This window comes from Pleurodeles waltl, chromosome 9 (genome assembly GCF_031143425.1).
Source record: "Pleurodeles waltl isolate 20211129_DDA chromosome 9, aPleWal1.hap1.20221129, whole genome shotgun sequence".
Taxonomy (NCBI): Eukaryota; Metazoa; Chordata; class Amphibia; order Caudata; family Salamandridae; genus Pleurodeles; species Pleurodeles waltl.
Window position 1 is genome coordinate 613569866 of NC_090448.1, and position 13579 is coordinate 613583444.

Sequence of the window (13579 nt, forward strand, 5' to 3'; positions counted from 1 at the left end):
ATGCATATTATTTGCACAGGCTACAAAATGTATTGGGCACTCAAATTTGTATCTACAGTGCTGCTTGCCTTGGATCTACAGTGTTGCTTGCCTTGTGGCTACAGTGATATTGTCGGCAAAAATCTTCAATCCTGTATTGCATTCTCCAGGACTGCATGTTTTCTCAGGCTTGGTTTGTTCTCTGCTTGAGCATTTTTTAGTCAGAGGTTAAATTCCTCACGATGTTACTATAAAAATGTAGGATTGTTATGCTTGCTCAAATGCGAACTCTGCCTTTGCTGTGAAAGAGTTGGCATGCATGCATTCACACTTAACCAGGTCTTTCCATTAGTTATTTTGCAGAAACCAATATCATTCTGAACAAAAAAGTCAAATCAGTTAACTTTTTCCTGAAACCACATAACTCTGACAAGTTGAGTAAATGAAGGACCAGCAGCGGGAAACGCTCAAGCTTTAAAAGCAAGAGCTCACAAATTTTTTTTTTTAAGACACAGTTTTGTTTCGGTGGGTGATAAAATAATTTCACGTTACTGCCGACCTTGATGGGCAAGGCTGATCCTTTATTCGAAATATATTTACAAAATTACTTGAGAAAACAAGTACTCTGTTGTCCTATTCCAGGTACTTCCTAACCAGTTCGGAATTGCCTACTGACACATCTAGAACTCGGTAAAAGCTTCAGAAAACAAAGTGGTCATTGTAAAAGTCTTCAACTTGATGTCAATATGGGCTCTACGAAAGTTTCGGGAAACGTGACAGTTCCGGGCCCACTGGAACAATGTAACGGTGCTGTTTTATTTCCACGTAAATATGACTATGCTATATACAAAACATAACCCAACACCTTCTGCTTAATTAGCATTTTTAACAAAAAGGAATGTTTGGATCGGGTAGTTACCTCAAATTGCTGATTCCTCACCTTTATGCTACTCATACAACGAACGGACTGGGACTGAAGGCTTTTTTCCGCGAGCAAATCTCCTTTATGCCTGAAGGTGGCGCACTGTAGCTCCGCGATGACTGTGCAGACTTACAGCTTCGAAGTGACTGAACAGAGAGCCGCATGTGAGGGGCACCCCCTGTGCTGTCAGTTCCTTTCTTTCGGTGTACTTTGTTATGGATCCAGACCTCTGCTCCCAACTTGTGTACTTTTTTCAACAAACTTTAAATTCTTTCTATACGTTGTGCTAGGGGTGTGCCCAGCAAAATGAGTTGCTTGTGGGCCCTACGCTCATGCACTCGAAGGCGAACCGATAATGGGAAGAAAAGCAGTCACTAATTATAAAACAAAATTGAGGTTGAAGCACAAAACCCGTTGCTACTCTAAAGCAAGGAGCTGCTTTTCCATCATGAGGCCGTTCCAGCGAAAAGTCCAGCTCCCATGTGGAAATATTCTGTACAGTCCAAGTCGTAGATGCGGCATGGTGTGCCTTCTGGTTTTATTTTTCTGCAGGAGACTCCGGTCGAACGTCTGTTGGCGAGCCCTTCCCTGATGATGAATGCATTTTAAGGACCCGTTCCCCACAGTAGAAACAGACACAATTATTGGCTATTTCTTCAGGCAGGTGCTGCCTTTTTTGAACCATTATTGGTATTCAGTTAAGCTCTAACTGACACCTTAATGGCGACTCGACTAAACCATGTTCTTGGCCACCGCTTAGTCAACCTGTGAGTAGGTAACATAAAACGCCTCCACAACTAGTACAGTAAGCGTTTTTCCGACATAAATGCCACACAGAGACTCGAAAAGAATTGATGCTTTTTTAGGTAAAAGAATGTTCTCATCTGGGTTAGCTTTCAGATCTCTTAACGCAGCATGCTTTGTTCTCCAAATACCCATGCTTGTGGGACATGGCCGGTGATATCTTACTGATTGTATTCAAGAGTTCACAAAAGTCACGGTGATGGTCACTGCCCACCTTTGGGTTCGGTCGGGAATACATGTATTTTCATTACCACGTTTGAGGGTCAAGAATACATGTATTTATCATCAACAGTTTAAAGTCAATGAGCCCGAAGCCCCACTTGAGCACCACACACAGAATACCTTTCATCATTGTCGTTCTGGACAAGATGGCATTCAAGGCCTTTCCTTTGCGGCAGTGAGTCCAGGACATTAAGGATAGGATGCTGATGTCTCTGAATTAGTCCTGTGTTTCGGTGTGGATGGCTCTGAGGCTTCTTGGTATCCTGGCCTAGTGCATCCTCCTCATCCTTAACACCAGATGAAGTATTAGAGCCCTGTAGTGGAACTTTATGAGTACCCCAAATAAAGGATGACTTTCGGACAGATAGATTACTCAAGTGATAGCTCAGGACTTTCAAAGATGGCTTGCAGGTTCCCATTCTCCCCTTCTACCCAGAGCTCACAGTGGTAACAGATGCATCGCTGCTCGGTTGGGGAGTGAGGGGCTTCTGGGCAAGATGGAGATCAGAGATCTCAGATCTCCCACAGAGAGCCAGCTCCACATCAGTCCTGTGAAAATTCGGCCAATTCGCTTGGCTCTAAAGCTTTCCTGCCTTACATCAGAGAGAGTGGTGTGCAAGTCCTCACGTGCAACATGACCAGCAGGGGGTACTGTACCAAGCAGGGTGGAGTGAAGTCCTGGAACCTGTGTCAGGAGGCTGTCTCTGGAGGTGGCATGCCCAGCATAACATCTTTCCAGTACCTTGCCACCTAGCTGGGTGTCTGAATGCCAGGGTGGACAAGGTGAGCTAACCACATGTGGCATTCACCCCCAGGTGGTGCAGGACATTTCAGACTGCAGTAAGCAAAATAAATCCTGTATGTATTTCCATCGCTATTTCTTTCTCCTCAGGTTCTGAGGAACATCAGAATGGACCTGGCCCAGGGCATTGCGGGCGACTTTACGTTTCCCTGGGTTTCCAGGAGTCGGAGTGACCCCTGCCTAGCTAAAAGTTTTGTGGGCCATGCACCTCATTCTTGGGTTGCCACACGTCCTTGGGCAGTCACAATCTCCTGGCGTGTCTCTGGTCCCTGTGGAGTTAAAAGGGGCCCCTTTGGGTTCTGTACTCGTGCCTTTGGCTCCGAAGGGCACACAAAGATCCATTCACTGATCTGAATCGGCCCTAGTTATGCCACTTGGATCTTTCCTGGCCCTGGTTCCATCATCAATGCTCCTGGCACCGCTGTGCCCCCCGGTGGCAGCGCCCCCATCTTTATTGTCAACTCTGACATGGAGCCAGATGGGAGTTGTACAGTGCAGGTTCCGGCAGGGGCCTTGCCCCCTCTGTGGGATCCTGACCCTTAATAATATGTGCTAGGTTACGTTGAGGAAGGGGTGGGTTTTATAATACCAGCTCCAAGACTCCATGGACTGGCTTGCGGACCTGGGTGAAGACAGTGGCATGGATACCTCCCCAGATACTGGCATGCTCTTTCCACCCTCCGTGGCTACGGAGGAGGGGCTTCATATTCATTGGTGGTGCAGAGAGCAGCAAAGTCCTGGACCTCGGGCTGCTTTCAGTGGCAGTCAGGACTAACCCTCTGACAGAAGTGCTTCAATTTCGGGCTTCCTCCTCAGTACCCCTGCTCCCTTTTAATAAAGTCCTTACTGATGTCCCACTGGATCCCTGGTCGAAATCCAGCACAGAGGCTCCTGTGAACAAGACAATTGCCCTCTGCCTGCACTGGGTGACCCAGGTTTCCTGATGCAACACACCACGCCTGAGAGCTTGATCTTCCAAGCCTCCACTTGCCACAATGCTTTCAATTCCACACCCCCCGGCTAGGGAATCCAAGATGCTAGGAAACACTTGGGAAGAAGATATTTTCTTCCGCCAGCCTGGCATTGTGGCCTGTGAGCACTGCATGCCTTTTGGGCTGTTATTCCCACACACTGTGGGATACGGTTGGGCAGGTGCTGCCACAGGTCCTGGAGGAGGCCCGGGCTGTACTTTTCCAAGCAGTTTCTGATAGGAGAGATGCAGTAAAGTTCACAATCCAATGTGGACATAGCGGTTGCTTAGACAGTGGCCTTGAGGCACCATGCCTGGATGAGAATGTCTGGCTTTTCGGGGGATGTCCAATCTATTCTTATGGACATGTTCTTTGATAGCAGCCATCTCTTTGGAGAGAAAGCAGACTCTGCGCTCAGGTGCTTCAAGGGTTCTCGTGCTACGGCTGGGTCCTTGGGCTTTGCTGTGGGCCCTCTTCTCCCTTTGTCTGCTTTTCACCCCTTTCATGACTACAGATGGGGCACGCAGCCACATCCGTCTTCCTCCAGCCATTGTGCCGCGGATGCTGCCCAGCCTCTGCATGGCCAGGTACGTGGGATTCCACCTCCTTCGTGGATCAGGGAGCCAGCAGTCTGGCCAGTGTCCACCCCTCCCCCTCTCAGCCTCCAAACCTTTCTAGTCAAATGAGGATGATTCCCCACCATGTACCAGTCTGAGGTAGGATTCGCCATCACCTGCTCCGCTAGCAGCCCATCACTCATGTCAGACAGGTGGGTTTTGCAGATAGTCTGAAGGGGCTGCTCCCTCCCCTTCAAGACTTCCCATGTCTCAATGCCACCATTCCACGATAGTATGACGGAGGATTACTTGGCACTTCTCAGAGAAAAAGTTATGTCTCTCTTGTTCAAGGGAGCCTTAGAAGAGGGTTCCTGTGCCAGAAGTAGGTTGTGGTTGCTATTCCTGCTACTTTGTGTTACCCAGAAAGGACGAGGGCCTCCGCCGTATCCTAGACCTTAGGTCCCTCAATCTCTTTCTCGAGAAGAAGTTCAAAATGCTCCCTCAGGTTCTAGCTGCCCTGGACCCAGGAGACTGGATAGTAGTGTTGGACTTGCAGGACGCGTATTTCTATATCCCCTTCCTGCCTGCCCACAGATGTTACTTGTCGTTCAAGGTAGACCACAAGAACTTTTAGATCACCGTGCTCCACTTTGGCCTTACCAGCGCACCTCGGGTGTTTCATAATGTGATGGTGGTGGTCACAGCTCATCTGCGCAGATTTCATTCCTACTCTATCTCGATGATGCTGTTGTCTCCCACCTCCAGACTACGGCAGACCTCCTGCATTTGCTGGGATTCACTATAAACATGCCAAAGTCACACCTGACTCCCTCTCAGACACTCCCTTTCATCAGAGCTGTTCTGGACACCGTGCAGTTCTGGGCCTTTCCTCCAGAGCGGTGAGTCCAGGATATTCAGGCTTTTGTGTCGATGATCCAACCTATGTCCTGGATTTGACTGACTGAGGCTGCTGTGCCTCATGGCCTCCTGCATCCTACTGATGACACATGCCAGGTGGCACATGCAGGTTCTGCAGTGGGGCCTGAAGTTCTAGGGGGTGCAGCATCAAGGGAATATCTACAACATGGCCCAGATCTCTGTGGGAACTGCACAAGATCTGCAGTGGTGGCTAACGAACCGTGATTGGGTCAGAGGCAGATCCCGCTCCCTTGCCCAACCAGATCTGGGATAGGGCGGCCACCTGGGAGAGGCGGAGTTCAGGGGCATCTGGTTTCCAGCAGAGTCCGGACTCCACATCAACCTGTTGGAGCTCGGGCGATCAGACTTGCATTGAAAGCATTTCTTCCCTCTCTCAAAGGGAAGGTAGTGCAGTTGTTCATGGACAACACCACCGCCATGTGGTACTGCAAAAATAGGGCGGAGTGGGCCCGTGGACCCTTTGTCAAGAGGCACTGCGCCTGTGGATGTCGCTGGAACAGCAGGGCATTTCCCTGGTGGTTCAACATCTGGCGCATTCTCTGAACGTCAGAGCGCACAAACTCAGCCAAGAAAGCTTAGTCGATCACGAAGGGCATCTCCATCTGGTCTCTTACAGCAGTGAGAAGAGCTTGGTTAGTTTTGTTCGCCTCAGCAGAGAATGTGCAATGTCAGTAGTATTGTGCGGTGAAGTTTCCAAGGCGGCAATCACTCAGCAACGCTTTTCATCGTGAGTGGAGCTCAGGCCTCCTGTATGCCTTCGACCTATACAACTTCTGTCCTGAGTTCTCAAGAAGTCTAAGAACGACTGGGCTCAAGTCATTCTTGCAGCTCTGGACTGGGCACGAAGAATCTGGTATCCCGAGTTACTGAGCATGACCATCGATCCTCTGATCAGAATGCCACTTCAGGACGATCTTTTGTCGCAGCAGCAGGAGAGGGTTCTCTTCCCAAACCTGTCCAGTCTTTACCTTCTCGCATGGAGATTGAGGGCAGCAGTTGACCGCTTTTGAACTTCCGCCCAAAGTCTGTAATGTTATTTTGGCAGCCAGTGTCCCTCCACCAAAATGGTACACGCCTGCCATTGGAAGAAATTTGTGGATTGGTACACAGAGAAGTCTTTTGACCCCCTTTCTGCTCCTCTCTCTCAGGTTATGTTGTTTATACGATCTTTTACCTAGGAGGGCTCTGCTACAGGCCCTCTTAAAGGTTATTTGTCTGCAATCTCTGCTTATTTAAGGTGCCTGATCAGCCTTCTTTCTTTAATTCCCCTATTTTAAATAGGTTCCTTAAGGGCTCGTTAATATGTTCTCCATTCATTATGCCCCAATGGGATTTGAATTTGGTTTTGACATTTTTGATGTGCGCTCCTCAAGAGCCTCTCCACAATTGTGCTCTCAGGCTTCTCACTTTGAAAACACCCTGGGGATTATCCACTCACTCAAACCTGTGAACAGTTGCTTATTAGATCTTTTGACAATCAAGCCAATTTAGCTCATTACGATCACTTTAGTTTGTTGTATTAGCAAACTGGAGTCACAGTCCAAGTGCCCTACACCACTATCTTTACTGTTAAACTGAGGTTGAGGACACAGATGTCCTTTTTACCTAAAGTTCGAACTCCCTTTTATTGTCAGACAATCACTACTTACATTCTTCACTCCACCTTTTCCTTCCAAAGATGGATAGAGACTTCACCATCTTGACTACAAAAAGGTTACTGAGACTTTATATCATCCTCAAAAAGGACCACCGTGAGGATGACTAGCTCTTGGCAGAGTTTTATATAGCACTGAAAGAAAAGGCAGTGCAAACGTGGATCTTGTCAAGCTGGATAATCTTCTATCAGAATCTGCTATATACTGGCCTGGAAGGCACCCCACAGGGCCCGGGCTCCTATCAAACGAGCCAAGGCTGTGACAGCATCATAAGCAAGGGGGTAACATGTGCAAGACATCTGCCATGCTGCGACATTGGCATTGGAACACATGCTCACGAAACCCTAATGACTCAGCAGTTGGACCTCGCAGGAAGGTCCCTTTGCCTGCTCAGCCGTGCAGGATTTTCTGGTGTTAGTCTACTCCCTATACCCTCCACCTTGGGAAGGTACTGCTATGCTAACACAGTTTTTGGTGAATACTCCATCTGCCTGCACATTGTTCACTATCCTACCACCACATCATTCTGTGAGGTGCACTTAACATCTAATAACTTTCTAATTTGAGAATCCGCACACTATCATCGACAATTTGTGAAAGTGCATCGCTTCTGAGAGCGCAGAAAGAGGAAAAACTTAAAGAAAATGAAATCAATTTGCAGGATCTTCACTTTATCTATTCGTAGGTGTTCCATAGTCACAATGTAGCCACAAGTTACCAGCATTCAGGAGCACTCTTGGGGAAAAATAATCTATGATCTAGTGTGGTACCTGGGATTATTCTAAAGTTAGAAGAAAGCTCTTTCTGGTTAATAACTCTATCTCCAGCTGACACATATTAATAAAATTGCTGCACCCAGGGTGCAACGCCATGTCAAACACATAGCAAAAGTGAACTGGTCACTTCAGATAATGATTGCTATAATCGGGCATTAAAACGAGTGACGATGTTGCCCAGATGTGGTAAAACATTCTTAGCTGTTAGACTGAACTGGTATGGAGGCTTTTGTTAAGCAACGTTTTAAGATAGTGCTGGCACAGTGGAAAGAAGGATTCATTCTTTGTAATGCAAATGTTTTGTTTGGCTCTTTACACATTTTTTTTTATATCACAGAAACTGCCCTCAAAGAAGCAGTTTTTTCAAAAGAGCATCGGTTTTTGGAAAAGTCACATATAGTGCGTCTCATTGTAACATGTATTTTTTTCAATCTTACAGTATCTCCTACTAAAACATGTACATATTAAATCGGAAATAAACTGCACTGTTCTGAAGTGTTGATTTTTAATTGGAAAATTACCTTCCTGACACCTAGAGTGTAAACACATGTTAACCAAACACAATAAACTGACATATCTGGATTGCTGCAACAAAATAAGACACTTCTTGTTTAAAAAAAAAAAAAAAAAATGTGTACGTGCAGGTTTGTATTCTGTTGTGATAAACATTGTATGTTTTTTTATAATATGTTTCCCTCGCGGTCAGGGGACTAAAAGAATCCTAACTGCAAATTTCTCACCTTGTGAATACCTATTAAGGCACTAAATTATTTCTAGAGACTTGTCTCAGCAATTTCCTCTTCTGCCGATAGGCGGTGTTGTATTGCTCTGCATCTGGTCTGTCCCTTCCCAGAAATGATGTCAATATAACCACCATGTTTGTGCATCTATCAGTTAATTTCTTTCTGCGCCTTGCGATGCAGATCTGGAGTTCGCTCCCTAGAATATTTAGCTAAAATGTTTCTAGTGAGTGAGGGACCTTTGTCCCCCTAAAACTACAGAGTTTAAAACCTGCAAAGATTTCCGTAAACAGATGTTGGAGACAGACCAACTCGAGGTCCGTGTCTCGGCACCTCGCATGACTTTGAATCGTGGAACACCTGCTCTCTTGGGTGAGTCAGAAGGCCATCTGGGACCGTGAGGCCAACTCTGCGTCATGGAGCATCAAGTAAAAGTGCACAATACCAGGTTCTGGTCAAAGTCTCCAGCATGTTTTTAGTCCTGAGGTTGATTCTGAGCAAGATAGTCAACCCATTCTACATCAGCAGGTAAGTCCAAATCCAAGAAATGTCCCTAGGAAGTCAAAACTTGACTCCCCTATTTCTCGCCACTTTTGATGGTAGAAGTTGGGTGGACATCAGGGTACTCTGTCTGGGACCATCCACTTAGCCCCTTAACCTCCACAGATCTGGTTACTGGGCTGATCCTGATGCAGGCTGAATCCCAGGTCCAACAGTGATACCACATCAGATCCAAGCTTTCAAGGATGCCATACTGTGTCTTTGATACCATGTGTAGGAAGCTTGCTATCTATGTAGTGTACCAATGTAAGAGGCACTATGCAGATAGTCCAGGGCGATCCTTATTGGCTGCCAGGAGTTTCAATAATAAACATAAAAGCGCTCTTTTGTGGTAGCATGGACTTACTAGAGGACAGTCTTAAGCATTTAGTGCACACACACAGCCAGCAAGCCAGACACACACCCAATAATGAAATCTTACTCCAATTTATAAAAATAACACAGATTTAATATGGATTTAGATTTAACTGTACTGGTTCCAAATGGACTTCAGGGCAGGGGGTTGCCTCTCCCAGGTCTCCAGGAAGCTGGGGTCGCATACCAAATGCGTCAGGACTCTGAAGTCCCTGACCTTGGTATGCCTCCTGTTGGAGGTGATAACACCTCCTGCCAGGGCAAGCATTGTTTATGGCCAGGGAGAACAGATGCTCTGTAGGAAAGCACCTTTTTTTGCATGGCTTGCACCAACCTTTTGCCTGGTATCTGATGTAGTTTCGACTGAAACCGCACTGCGTTCCTTCTAACCAGGTCCCAGGTGCTACATCTATTTCCCTAAAATGAATCGGTTGTTTCTCTCAATTGGCACCACCTTTAGCACCCACTGTAAGCTCCTAGATAATGGTACCCTTGATACCTAGGGCTTGGGTACTAAAGAAGGTCCCTAAAGGCGGCAGCACAAATTGTGCAATCCTCAGGGACCTCGCACCCAACACATGTAGTGCTGCCATCGCAGGCTGTGTCTTGGTGCAGACCAAAGTGAGAACCCAACCTCTCACATATCCCTGTGTGCCAGGTTCCCTACCACTGCATGTGAAATTTGTAAGTCACCCCTAGAGAAGGCCTACAGCCCTAAGGCAGGGTGCTTTATATCATGTAGGAGGACATATCTGCATGAGCAGATATTCCCCTATCTGTGTCTGTCAATTCTTAGACATAGTAAGTGAACGGAGAAGCCTTTTTGAGTACATGTGCTGGGACACTGGTCATTACGAGTTCCCCAGCTACATGATTGCTTTACTGTAACAGTTTGGTATCAAACATCTCATATTAATAAACTATCACTGATTCCTGTGATGGATTTATTAATACATGAAATCAGAGGGCACCTTAGTGGTGCCCCCCGAAAACCTACCTGACTGCTAGTGTGTTTACTGACTGGTCTAAACCAGTACAGCCACCCTAGAAAGATTTCTGACCTCCTTAGGTGAGTGCCAGCATTCTCGTAGGCCAGGAACAGAAGCCTGCTCTGGGTGGAGGTGTTATCACCTCTTCCAGGCAGGATGGACATTCCAGGGCAGAAAGCTTCAGAGACCAAGCCACCTTTGCAATGTGATCCAGGTCTCTCCAGATGACAGAAATGACAAACCCCTGCCCTGTCCCACTTTTTGACAGCAAGACAGGCGGGGAAATTAGTAAGATTAAAAGGTGTGCCCACCTCATGCCAGACCCATCCCTAAGGTGGACCAAATGATGTGAACACCACTTTTTAAATTACTCCATCGTGTTTTGTACAGAAGTAGTATTCTACGGTCAGGATTATGCCCAATTCCCAACGGAAGTGGTAATTTAGAGTGTGTAGTCACCCTAAAGGTAGGCAACCCATTGGCTGCTGCCTGTCAGTCCCTTAATTCCCCCTAAGTTGGGTATTTAGGTGGCACCTCTGAACCCAAGAACTCAGATTTCACAGATCAAGAGAAAGGCAAAGAAGAGCCACTGCCTGGCGAGAACAGCTGAAGAGTTGTGGACATTTTGGCGTGAAACCCTGCCTGCCTGCACCTCTCAACAGTTGTGACAGAGTGACTCGTCTTGCAAGCTGGAGAACTACCCAAGTCTTGGGTAGCATGCCAGCCCTTCAAAACCACCACAAGTCTCCCTTGGAGAAGAGGAGCTGCATCCCTGCAGCCTGCAGGCACCAAAGAGCAAAGTCTGGTCCACCGCCTTGCAGCTCCCCAGCCCAACGCCGCAGATGACCGGGAGGAGGTACCCTTGCTCTGGAGGACCAGGGCTGTCAAAAAGACAATACTCAGTATTACCAAAAATAAAGGTACTTTATTTTAGTGACACAAGGCCAAAACTATCTTAGAGACAATACTTCTTCTGGAGGTAAGTCTTATACACAATATGTACACTAGTAACCAAAATCAGGTAAGTAAATGGTCATAGAATAGTGCAAACAGTAGAAAATACCATAGATTGCAATGGGCCTAGGGGCAACACAAACCATATATTAAAATAGTGGAATGCGAATAATAAATTTCCCCCCCTAGGCATGTGTAGTGTGTAGAGGGGCGCTGGGAGTGTAGGAAAACACCAAAGGTAAGTAAAGTACCCCACCCCAAAGTCCAGGAAAGCAGGAGTAAAGTACACCAAGTTTCCTCAGGACATACTACAAGTCGTGATAAGAGATTTTGCAAGAACCAAGCAAGACTGCAAGCAATGAACAATGGATTCCTGGACTTGAAGACCTATCTAGAGAGGAGACCAAGTCCAGAAGTCAAGGAAGAGTCTGGGAAGGACCGGTCCCTCTCAACCTAGAGGAAAGTGCAAAAGTGGATTCTCCGGTCAGAAGAAAAGTACAAAAGAGCACCATAGAGGATGGCTGCGGGTTCCTGCGTGGTGCAAATGTCGTCCCACGTTGAGTTGTTGGATGCAGGCTGTTTTCGTCGCTGGATTCCGCCAACAAGCCGTGGTTCAAGCAAGTACACAGTTTGCGTCAAAAAGGAGCTACCTGGATCCAGGATAGACCTGGGGGACTCAACTCGGACTGCGGAGACAGGGGAGGGCTCTCAGCACATCAGAGAGCCCTCAGAAGACCAGGCATCACCCACGGGGACTGGGACAAAAAATGCAAAGTGCGGTCGTCACAGCACTACACAGGAAGGTCCCACACCGCCAGAGAACAACTCAGGGAGCTGTGCGTCGCAGAATGGAGTGTTGTGGACCTGTGCTGCGCTGTGTATGAATGATTCTTGGAAGAAGTGCACAGAAGCCCAAGAAGCTGCAGAAGACGCAGTGCACGGGGGTGCTGTCGCAGCATGGGGGAGGCAAGCTCATACCTCCACCTAATTTGGACAGGTGGATCTTTGGACAGTCGGGGTCACTTCGGTCCACCACCTGTGTTCCAGGGAGCACGCTCATCGTCAGGAGAGGAGTCCCAGAGTACTGGTTGTCATTGTGAAGGGTGCCTGCAGAAGCAGGGAAGTGACTCCGTCACTCCATGGGAGATTCCTTCGGTTCTTCTGGTGCAGGGTGAAGACAGGCAGTACTCAGAGCTTGCACACCTTGGAAACTGTTGCAAAAGCTGGCTGGAGCTGAAGTTGAAGGTCACAGGAGTCGCCCTGGGTACTTTGTTGCAGGAACAGTGGTTCCTGGAGCAGTCTGCGGTTGATCCGACGGTCAGAAGCTGAAGCAGAGTATGCAGATGAGTCCTGGAGGAATCTTGCAAACCGAATCTAAGGAAACACCCAGAGGAGAGACCCTAAATAGCCCTGAGAAGGGGGATTGGCTACCTACCCAGGTATGCACCTTACAGAAGGGGTCTCTGACGTCACTGGCACTGGCCACTCACAGGTCTCCAGAGGGTCCCCACTCCAAGATGCCTGGAACACTCTGGAGGAGCTCTGGGCACCACCCCTGGGGTGGTGATGGACAGGGGAGTGATCACTCCCCTTTCCTCTGTCCAGTTCGCACCAGAGCAGGGAAAGGGGGTCCCTGAATCGGTGTAGACTGGATTTTGCAAGGAGGACACCATTTGTGCCCTTTCAAAGCATTTCAAGAGGCTCTGGGAGGCTACCCCTCCCAATCCTATAACACCTATTTCCAAGGGTGATGTCCCAAAGGCAATGCATTGTTCTGCCTTCCTGGATTGGGTTGCTGAGTCCCCAGGAGGGAAGAAACCTGTCTGTGAGGTGGCAGCAGCTGGGGTTGCAGTGGAAATCTCAGAGAGCTGGTTTGGCAGTACTGGGGGTCCATGGTGGATGGGACATGGGATTGGCCCCCCAATACCAGATTTGGATTGGGGGAACAATTCCATGGTCTTGGACACCTCACATGGCCATATTCCGAGTTACCATTGTGAAGCTATATATATGTATTGACATATATGTAGTGAATGCTTATAATGGTGTCCCCGCACTCACGATGTCCGGTGAATTGGCCCTGGACAACGTGGGGGCACCTTTGCTAATGCAAGGGTGTCCTTATGCACAGTAACTTTGCACCTAGCCTTCAGTTAATGAAGGTTAGACCTATAGGAGACTTATAAGTTACCACTAGTGCAGTGAAAATTCCTGTGAAATAGTGTGTGCACTATTTCACTCAAGCTGTAGTGGCAGTCCTGATGAAAGGTTTGTGTGAGCTCCTTATAGGTGGCAAAAGAAATGCTGCAGCCCATAAGGATCTTCTGCCAATGCCCTGGGTACCTAGGTACCAT

The 13579-nt window shown here is 47.7% G+C and overlaps 1 protein-coding gene across 1 annotated transcript in view; it reads left to right on the top strand.

The window, feature by feature from the left end:
* The window catches only part of WDR62 (WD repeat domain 62), a gene marked incomplete at its 5' end in the record, with an annotated part of 926258 nt that overhangs the window by 369288 nt on the left and 543391 nt on the right, over window positions 1-13579 (top strand). The gene's annotated exons all lie outside the window — the stretch shown is intronic.